Consider the following 6378-nt stretch of genomic DNA (forward strand, 5'->3'; position numbering starts at 1 on the left):
CCTCCAGTCCTCTCTGAAGCCACCCATGTCAGTCGCCTTGCCCCCCTACATACCTCTGAGACTCCCTGAGTCACCATAATTCTGCCAGAGCCCAAGGTGAGTGCTGCGAGTAAGTGAGTCTATGTGCAGGTCATTCAAGAGGACGTCTGGGTTTCCCGCAGTTTTCCATCCCACATGGATGGTCAGAATCCCCACTGTTTTCACAGCCAGATGTTGTAGGGGTTTCTCTTCCTGGCACCAGTACTCTGGGATGGGGAGGCCGGTGTGGGCTTGGGGGTCTCTTGCTCCTCTGGGGGAAATCTCTGTGGCCAACATATCCCTCCTGGTTCTCAACTGCCACCCAGAGCTTTAAGGCCCATTTCACATCTCCTCCCCTCCCACCAGTCTCAAAAAAAGTTCCATACACTGGAGTTGGTTTCTACGTATTTTAATTCTATTTTAAACTTTAAGTTTTTCCTTTTGCAGTTTATTTACAGAGACTGAGTTATTTGTCCAAAGTCACATTTTAAAAAAATAGTTTTATTGAGGTATGGAATAACCAATTTTAGGCATGTAATTTAAAGAATTTTGACAATCATGGAGTCCTAATCACCACCACAATAATGATATATAGAATAATTCCATCACCCTTCAAAGTGCCCTTGTGCTCTTTTACCATCAATCCTCTCATTCTGAATGCTGGCCCTTGGCATCCACTGCTGTGCTTTTCATCATTCCAGTTCTGTCCTTTCTAGAATTTCATACAAGTGAATTTTTACAGAATGTAGCCTTTTGTGTCTAGATTCATCAACTTAGCATAATGCTTTTGAGATTTATCCGTGTTATTGAATGTCTCAATACTCAATATTTTTTATTGTTGAGAAGTATTCCATTAGACAGATATATCAAAAAAGGCTCATTTTTAACAATAAAAGTTAGCTAAGCAAAAATAATATTTGTGCAATATATGTATTTTTTCTTTTCCATGTTTATAGACCATGGTAATAACCAAGTTAAAGGAAATAGATGTCATCACCTGCTTCATAGAATTGTATTGCTATTTCTCATATTGAGGAAGAAGAGTCTGCAATTCTTTTCAATATGGCTTCTTAATTACAGCTATAACTAGGGTGCACAGAAGTAATGTTTCAAAGACACACTGACACACAACTTTAGGATGTTCTTTGTGGTTGTGGAAATACGAGGTCAGACAATTAAGTTTACGAACTCATCCAAGAAAAAGTGCTACATACCTCATTGCTGAATATCACTATGGTCACTTTGAGGTACTCCCCTTGGGAAGCTATGCACCAATGCCAGAGCCTAGTCCACCCTTCAAAGCAATTTTGGAACTCTTTTTCTGGAATGGCCATCAGAGCTGTCATTGTATTACCCTTGATATCCTAATATCATCAAAATGTCTTCCTTTCAATGTCTACTTTATCTTTGGGTAAAGAAAGAAGTCATTGGGGCCAGATCAGGTGAGTAGGGAGGGTGTTCCAATACAGTTATTTGTTTACTGGCTAAAAATTCCCTCACAGACAGTGCCGTGTAAGCTGGTGCATTGTCGTGATGCAAGAGCCATGAATTGTTGGTGAAAAGTTCAGGTCCTCTAAGTTTTTCATGCAGCCTTTTCAGCACTTCCAAATAGTAAACTTGGTTAACTGTTTGTCCAGTTGGTACAAATTCATAATGAACAATCCCTCTGACATCAGAAAAGATTAGGAACATTGCTACAACAAGTTCACTAACTTAATTGTCAGATCTCATATAGGAATAAAAGTATTGTAATCAACTGGATAGTTTCTCCTAAGCTAAAAGATTGGAGCAAGTAAATTGTGGAAAGAGATTCACAAACAGGGCCAAGTTCTGTTCAAAATGGCTTAACTTGCAGACCAGATATCATTCTATGTTATAAGTATGTACAAATACAATCTTCTGAGCATAAGAAGCTGACTTTTCACTTACTGATGTCCCTTTATGAAATGTAGATTAAAAAATTGTTACAGAACTAATCCCCTGAAAGATTCTTAGGATATTAAAGTTAAAAAAAATCATATACAGAAGATCAATGATCTGTCTTATAGGCTATCCATGTTTAGAATACTGATTGAAACAGATATTTTGCTCAATATTCACTATGAAATCAAAGAGTACATTTTTAACAGATGTTTATATCTTATATATAATTTTTTTGTTTCTTTAATATATATAATTCATTTTTCTGTATTATTTTGCAAATTAAACCCTTTTTATGTGATAGAAATGTTCCTGATTTAAGCTATTTTATGCATAATTAAAGGAGGAGCCAATTATAATTCATCAAATACAATATGAATCTATCCTGAATTCATATAAATAAATCTCAGAGAAATGATTCAACAGGTGATCAGAGGAAGATTAATAAAACAAAAACAAAAACGAACAACAGAAAATAGTTCACCTACTTTCTGTTTACTTTGTTTATATTTCTAAACACAAAATTTGTAAGCTTAAAAAAAAGAGCCCAACTTTTGAATGCAAAGAACAACAGTGGTTTAAAAGCAAGCATGGGGGAAGATAGGATGAAACCCTGGTGAATGAGGTGGAATGATAATGATGTTTTCTTATTCTTTCTTGAGCTGGTGTTGAATGTCTTTAATTTCTTAGGGAAAGAAAGACAAAAAGAAAAAGTGTATTTTTTTTCACCAGTACTGACCAAAACAAGTAACCCTAATTGGACCTTTACTTCTCTGTTTACTTCTCTGGATGAATATAAGAATGATTTGTTAAGGAAGGGAAATAATAGTGAGAAACTGTAAAGCCACAGAAGGTGGCCTAATTTTATTGTAGGAGGCAGTTTAAAAGACAGATTCAGACTTTGTGTTATTATCCTTCTACTTTCAGTGGGTCAGGAATTTGTGAGCAGTTTGGGGCCTCTCATGATGTTGCAGGGTGTTGGCTGGGGTTGCAGTTATTTGAAGGCTGAATAGAGCAAGAGCATTTGTTTCCAAGCAGGCAAGTTGGTGCCAGCTGTTGGCAGGAGGCCTTAGTTTCTCTCCACATAAGTGGTTTCAGTGTCCTGAAGACATGGCCGCTTGTGTCTCCCAGAGCGAACAATTCAAGATCAAGTTTTGTCTTTTTACTTGTGGAAACTGAAAAAAGCAAACAAACAAACAAACAAACAAACAAAAAACTCCACTTCGATTTACAGTTGTGACTACATAGCATTTAAAATCTATTTTGAATGAAGTTTTCTATTTTTCATGTTTCCTGAAGGAGAGTTTTCATTTTTAACCATATATTTAAAGCTGGAAGGGCATAGCCTCCCTCTATTTAAGCTTCCCAATATTTAATGAGAACTAAGATTATCATACATTATCCTGCTTATGAATTCCTATGCTACTCATTTAGGGAACTGATTTCTTTATGTCAATAGCCAACAGTGGTAATACAAACATAGTGTATAGCTGATATTTCCTGATTACAACATTTTGCTCTGGTCTTCTGTTGTCTGTCTAGCCTTCTAAGCTTGCATATTCTTTCCAAGCTATTACTCTCAAGAGTTAAATTCTTTCTTTCAGCAGGAAATGTCTTTTATTTCATAGAGAAAATAGATGTAATGAAAAATAGTGGAAATTCACTCAATTGGCCTCCCACCAATAAGGATGGCTTTATCCAAATCTATTCTTACATTTTCCCATAATATTTCAGCAAATTAAATATCCTTCCTCTAGACTAAGCCTAATCTTTTCATTTTCTCAGAATCTGATCTTCTCCCTCAATCTTATGGACCTGGCTACATCAAGCATCCATTTTCTCTTTCATATTTAAAATTTCTCCCTCTCTACTAAAGTATTCAGCATCTTCCTTCTGGGGGGATAGGGAAAAAAATTAAACAAACAAAGAGGAAAAAAATAAGTTGTACTGACTCTGTCATCATTCTATGTACCAGTTTAGGCATCTCCCCATTAACTAGGCAAGTTTTAAGATAAAAATAGACTCCTTTCACAGTCTCTATATCCCCTCCCTATTGTCAGTTCAACTTATAGCAATCTGTATTCCACATCCATCACTCTAATTTGTTATTTCATTCAGTATTTATTGAGGATACTCTATGTGCCAGGGAATGTTCTCTGTTTTGGGGATACATCAGAAAATAAATCAGGCAATGATACTGACCGTGTAGAGTTTGCATTCTAGTTGGGGCTTGAGGGTGAGGGGAGACAAATAAGTATAAATGAATATGTATATAAGTAAGTAAATAAATAATATAGCACATTAGAGGGTGATAAGTACTATGGAAATAAAAGTCGAGCAGGAGAAGAGAGTTTGAGAGGGACAACGTGAGGGGTAGTTTGCAGTATGAAATGAAGTGATCAGGGTGGGCCACACTGAGACGATGAGACTTAAGCAAAGACTGAATATTAGAGAGTGAGGCAAATAAATAACGGGAAAAGTAACTCTAGGCATACAGAATAACTAGAATATATCTCTAAGGGAAGCATGTCCCTGATATGCAGTGAGGCCACTGTGGTAGCTGGAGCAAAGACAATGAAGGATGACTAATCTAAAAGAATGTAAAAAAGATAATGGGTAACATTGTCATAGCGACTTACAATTTTTAATAAGGATTTATTTTTTGCTCTGAGTAAACTTAAGGGACATTGGAGGGTTTTGAGCAGAGGAGGAACATGATTTGACTTATGGTTTTTAGAAGGTACACTCTGGCTGCTCTGTTGAGACTACAATTCACCCCTTATTCATAGGGTATACCTTCCAAGACCTCTAGCAAACTCCTGAAACCAAAGATAGTACCAATCCCAATATGTACTATGTTGTTTATTTTCCTGTACTTACAGTAATCCACCCTTCACAGTTTTATTTCCATGGTTTCTGTTACCTGCTGTCTACTGCAGTTTATAAACATTAAATAAAAAGTTAAAGAAATGATTTGTAAGTTTTAATTGTGCCTCCTTTTGAGTAGTGTGAAGAAATCTCATGCCATACATCCTACTTTATCCTGTCCTGGATGTGAATCGTCCTTTTGTCTAGTATATCCATGCTGTACACCCTCCTTACCCATGACTCACTTAGTAGCCATCACAGTTACCAGATGGACTCTCAGAGTATTGCAGTTCTTGTGTTCAAGTCACCCTTAATTTTAGCCCCAAAGTGCAAGGGTAATGATGCTGGCAATTTGAACATGCCAAAGAGAAGCTGTAAAGTGCTTTCTTTAAGTGAAAAGGTGAAGGTTCTGGGGCATCAAATTACTTTATTTGAAGAAATGGTACACACAAAGAACATAAGTAGGTGATTTGGTACAACTTACAGAAAGGTAAAGGTAACCCCAACGTGCAAGTATTGCTTTGGTGACCAGGAAATCACCCCCGTGGTTATTGGAAGCCAGCCAAAAGCTTAGCTCTCATCACTGTCTCCCAGGGTGTCCTTGTCAAAGAGATACTCTGCCATGACAGATTTGGGGACCCCCATCTTGCACAAGTGGGTAACATGGTCGTCCAACTCTTTGATGGATTTTGCCTGCTCATTCTGGTAATGAGTCTCAATGAAGTCACACAAATGGATGTCATTTTCGTCAGTGGCCAGTTTGTGCAATTGCAGTAGTGACCGATTCACACTTTTTTCCAAGTGTAATGCACACTCCATTGCATTCATCCCATTCTCGCAGTTGTCATGGTCTGGTTTCTTGATATCCTGAAGGAAGATTCTGCCACCTCGCTGGTTCTGCAGCTTCATCAGTTTCTCAGCATGTTTCTGCTCCTCATGAGATTGGTGAAGGAAATATTTGGTAAAGTTCTTCAAAGCTACATAATTTTGGTCAAAGGTAGATGGCTCTGGTGTTTGATGACGGCCTCTGAGTCCTGGTGGCAGTTCTGGTGCACCTGCGAGGAGGACGCAGTCATCATGGTGGGTGACTAAGGAGAGGTGGTGGCGGCTGCGTGGCACTGGAGAGGTGGCAGGGACCTTGGGGTGGTCCGAAGGTGCTGTGAAAAGGTAGCAGAGGGCTGGATCTGAGCAGCCTGCTGGGATAGGGGACGAGCGCTGGTTCTGTCCAAGCCCTGTTGAAGCAGGAAACCCTGGCAACTCTGGGCAAAGATTGAAAAGGTGAAAGTTCTTGACTTAATAAGGAAATAAAAATGTATGCTGAGGTTGCTAAGATCTATAGTGAGGATGAATCTTATGTCCATGAAATTTTGAAGAAGGAAAAAGAAATCTGTGCTAATTTCGTTGTCGTACCTCAAACTGCAGAAGTTATGGTCCCAGTACTTGATAAGTGCTTGTTAGTTAAGATGGAAAAGGCATTAAATTTGTGGATGAAAGGCATGAACAGATAATATTTTCTGATTGATGGCAACATGTTGTGCCAGGAAACATTGAGCCTCTATGAAAAAGGATCCC

The 6378-nt window shown here is 38.1% G+C and overlaps 1 pseudogene; it reads right to left on the reverse strand.

Moving 5' to 3' along the window:
- Nucleotides 1-5376: 5376 nt before the first annotated feature.
- LOC109395885 (ferritin heavy chain pseudogene) lies at nucleotides 5377-5885 on the reverse strand (annotated as a pseudogene).
- Nucleotides 5886-6378: the final 493 nt, after the last annotated feature.

Source organism: Hipposideros armiger, unplaced genomic scaffold (assembly GCF_001890085.2).
Source record: "Hipposideros armiger isolate ML-2016 unplaced genomic scaffold, ASM189008v1 scaffold_492, whole genome shotgun sequence".
In the NCBI taxonomy this organism is placed as follows: domain Eukaryota; kingdom Metazoa; phylum Chordata; class Mammalia; order Chiroptera; family Hipposideridae; genus Hipposideros; species Hipposideros armiger.